Below are 4719 nucleotides of genomic sequence, written 5' to 3'. Positions count from 1 at the left end.
TCCAGGTTGAAGATTTGTCTGTCCAAGAGTCTGTGGAAGAGGTTGAGGAAGAAGTGTTTGAAGATGCTACTGATGAATTCGCAGATGTTGTTCCTACTGATTCTGTAATCCATGATGTAATTGAACTTGATTCCGATGTTTCGGATGTGTGTACTTCAACGCCTTAGACTCGTCAGGGGCCGATTACTTTCTCCAGTGCTGGCATCATTCAGTATGGCCAGGTCTCTGCGGTCAACGATGAAGATGGGGATAGTGATTGCGACATCGATAACTGGGTGCGTCCCAGGATCCCAGGTGAAGTCATCAACAATTAGTCTTCTGAGGAGATTGTCCAAGTCACTTTTCTGGAGGAGTAATTTTCTTTGTTTGTTCATGCATATCCAAGTCTTACGTTCCGCCCAAGGCGTAATGACTCATTGTAGGGCTCATCTATGTGGATACTTGCATTTTTTTATCATAAATAAAGGACGTCTTTTTGCATTCAAATATTTTGTTCACTGTCTTTCAATTTTTGCAGTTTTCAAAAAAAAAAAAAGTACATATTTGGCAATGTTTTGTTTAGTTGTCACTTCTTGTTCACACTCATAAGTACATACCATCTGTCGCATCCGCGAAAAACAACCGGCGGGCTAAAACAAAAACAACACAGAGCCGCCACCGTGCGTTATTTATCCCAAAAAAGGGAAAGGAAACGCTCAGAGTAAACCTGGGAAAAGCATGGTCTCGCGACCAAAGAGAAAGGGTAAGGGAGTCGGTTACGCAAGGGGAAGGTATTAGCACCCCTCACGTCCGTCGTACTCGACGGGATCCACGCTCTAAAAGAAAGAAAAGGTTGCTAAAACAAAACATCACACACACACGCTGAAAACAACACAGGTGGGGGAAAGGAAAAGAGGGCTCGCTAGGACATCGCGTCCTATGCCTACGTATCTCGTCTGGAACGAGAATCAGAGCTGCCGTAGTTCGGCTCACGCACGCCAAACAAGACACACACAAACACGGGCAAACATGGAACCCGAATGCCAATTGCTGGACTTACATCGGCTTCCGAACCAAACAAACACAATCAGGATACAGACAGCCAATCGCTGGGCTTACATCCATATCCTGACACACAAAAGGGTTAACAAGCAAACACACACAAAAAAGAAAAAGGGTGCCCGGAGAGACCTCGCACGGTCTCCTGCCTACGTACCTTATCTGGTATGAGGATCAGGGCGACGTAGTTCCCCTGAACGGGAAAGAAATTCCAACCAGATACAAAGGGAGACACACTACTAGGGAGCTGTACTCGAGCCTAGTGTTATCATGCATCATTGCCCTATGTTATGGTTTCTATCTACTTGCACAACAGCAAGCTAATCCTAACCAGGGAGAACAAGCATGCAAGCATAAACAAAGCAAAGCAAACATCCACATTTAGTACACACTATATCCAGTCAAGTGGGCTCAAACAAAAGGGTCAGACTGCCAAGGCAAGTCATCCGTACAAGGTAGTGTTCGCTCTTAACCCTGACATTGAGAGTCAGGGTGAAGCAAATGAAAGGTGAGTGAAGATTAGACTTCACAGCTCTTATCCCTGTCCAGGGAGAGCTTCAGACAAAGGAGTGTGGGTTCAGAATGGAGGAACCCTTCTACACTCAAGACTCAAACTCAACTGTACAAATGTACAAGATCTTGGGTTAATGTCCCAATGCATCAACACAGTGGTGCGAGCAGAGGGACGACTCAACATAATAGTGGGGGATGGATTGCACATCCCTTGGGTTCCGCCAATTGCCTTAATCAAGGTCTTTTCCTGCTTGGGGACAAAAATAAACAAACACAATCATCGCCTCTTAAGGAGGACTTCAGACAGGTGCCTGGCCAAGTAACAGGCTAGGTCTTCCAGACTACATGGAGACAAGAGAGTCTACCTCAATTGGTTTATACAACCAAGCAGCAGCACAGCAAGTTCTTAAAGAACTAAAGCGACTATGGTACCTGAAATCAATCTAATACAGTCAGTATACCAATCACACAGTCAACACAGACAAGTTAAGAATCAACAGTCAATGTAATCAAACAATGCAATGTGCAAAGCACAATCAACTCAAGTGAGCCAAGCATCCTACAAAACACACAAGTTAGTTTACAATAAGCAACCAAACTCAATTTAATCAACTTGCATTTTTCTCCTTAAAGCATTTGCATCTCAACCTGAAACACAACTCAAAAGTGAGAAACAAGACCACTAGGACAAGCCTAGGGTCCAAAGGAGATGAAAAATCCAAAACAGCAAGTGAAAATTAATCAAAATCACAATCAAACAATTTAGAAACAAATCCACTTGGTCCCATGCTCATATCATTCATTATCATCATTTCATGAAAGAAAAGGCACAAAACATGCAATTTGCAACCTCAAAGGACCAAACAGAATGATCACCATCAAATCATTATCAAAACAGCTCAATAAATTCCACAAAAATTCCAGCCTAAATAGAACACATTCAATGAGCAGCATATCAATTTTCATGCAATTTGGACAAGTGGAAGTATGGAAATTAAATTCACTAAGTCCAGACAAGTTCAAGCAAGCCAACACAAGGCATCAAAACAATCATCAACTTCCATAAATCCTAAAACAGTGACAACATATGATAAATGAATGGGATCAAAACCACAATGACTTATAATGTGTCTACAATGCTCATACCAAATTTCACATCCATACAATCAATAACCAGAATTTCACAAATCAAATGCCAACATGTATCACAAAAAATCAACAAATGACCAAACAGAGGGAAAAATTCCAATCAAATAGGAAATGCCATCAATAAATCCAGAAAAATTCCCATGTATTCTCAACATCCATATGCTCAGTCATGCAAAAATTTAGCCCAATCCAATGTCCACAAGCACATCAAATAAAATCATGAAATTCATCAAGCATGGTGTGACACAAATTGTCACACCTCTAATCAAAAATTCATATCTCATCAACCAGGGATCCAAAAATTGCAAACCACATATCAAAATCACCAGCAAAGAGTCCAAAACATGCACAAAAAATTTCATCAATTTCTATGGAAGCATCATCATTTTATGAGTGAAATGGCAAAGCATATACAAAATGAACACATTCAATCAAACCCTAGGCAATTTATTTTTCCACACGTGCACAAAAATAATAAAAATCACCATAAAAGCCTACACATCACAAGGAGAATAATGCAAAAAGTCTCATCAAATTTGGACAAAAATGAATTAGTTATGAATTTCTAAGTTCATGCATCAAAATGAAATGGAATTGAAAAAAGAAAATGAAATATGATGAAATTAAATTGTGACAATGGCGTTTTTGTAATTATCCCAGCGAAGTCCAAAACGCTGTCGTATTCATTTATTCAGTGGCGCTACGCTATTGGTCGAAGATGGCGGCAAACACAAAATTCAAACACAAGCCAAGGCAAAGAAGATCTAACGCGTTCTGAAGCTCGTTCTTCATCAAGAACATCACAAAATTTCCAGAAAATGCAGATGAGCATTTCTCAACCAAATGCAACAAATCATACATCAAAATGACCGGTGAACCACGTACATCATGAATACGAAACTAGTTTGACCTAACTCTAACTGTATCGACGGGATCGATCGAAAATAGGTTTCCACATCAAATGTTCAAATCACGATAACTAGAGCAATTCTCAATGGAAATCAATTTTACAAGTTGCAGTATGCTCAGCAATGAATGAACTATCAAAGACACATCATGATTTTGAGAATCATCGAGATCGAGTTCTAACCTTGTGGTGATGGCAGCTGTTGAAATCGCGAGCTTCAAGGTCCAAAAAGCCAAAACAGATGAAGATCAATGATGTGGAAGTTGATTGCAACAAGCAGCTCAGCTCAAAGATGCTTCAGATCCGAGAATCATGAAATTGCCATTGATGTGTGAGTTTCCAACAGTCCCAATTCAGCAAGCTTTGGCCACGAATTTGTTGAAACAGTTCATCAACACCACTTGTAGAGTATGGATCAAACAAAAACCAACGAGATTGATGAAGAATTTGATGAGAATTGTGGAAAAAAGTGTGAAGAAATTTTGGAGAATTGAGAGGTTTTTGGAGGGAAAAGTAGTTAGATCTTGAAATGTGAAAAGTGATTATGATTTCTGTTACAATTACTGTTATGTACCAATGCCTTAATCCATTCCTTAATCACAATTAGCAAAATTGGATTGGATTAGTACAAATGCAATTTCAAGTGTAATGGCAAAATGGTCCTTTTCCAAATTAGGCCAATGTAACAGTAAATGACAGCTCAAGCAAGTTCTAATTATCATTTGTGATGTGTAGAAATAGGCTTTGTGTGCAAAAACCATGTAATTTGAAATTTCACCATTCCACACCAAAAATACAAAAAGAATCACTTGAAAAATGACTTTTTGCCATGACCATTTTTGATGAAATGTGACCATGCATCATGAAAGTACATGTGAAATGGGGTTTGCTCAAAGAAAGATCATCCAATTTGGCCATTCCATGTGAAAGTTATGCCACTTTGAATTTAGGCATTTTTGGAAAATGATTGGATCATAACTTGCCAACCATACATGAGAAATTCAAGTTCTTGGACTTTTTGGAAAGGTGAGAGCAAGATCTAAAACTTTCATGTTGAACAAAATTTCATTTGAAGCATTTTTGGACATGTAATTTTGAGATGAAAAACTTTC

This window comes from Lathyrus oleraceus, chromosome 2, assembly GCF_024323335.1.
Source record: "Lathyrus oleraceus cultivar Zhongwan6 chromosome 2, CAAS_Psat_ZW6_1.0, whole genome shotgun sequence".
NCBI classification, from domain to species: Eukaryota; Viridiplantae; Streptophyta; class Magnoliopsida; order Fabales; family Fabaceae; genus Lathyrus; species Lathyrus oleraceus.
The sequence above is the reverse complement of the archived record's forward strand: the minus strand, read 5'-3'. Positions refer to the sequence as shown.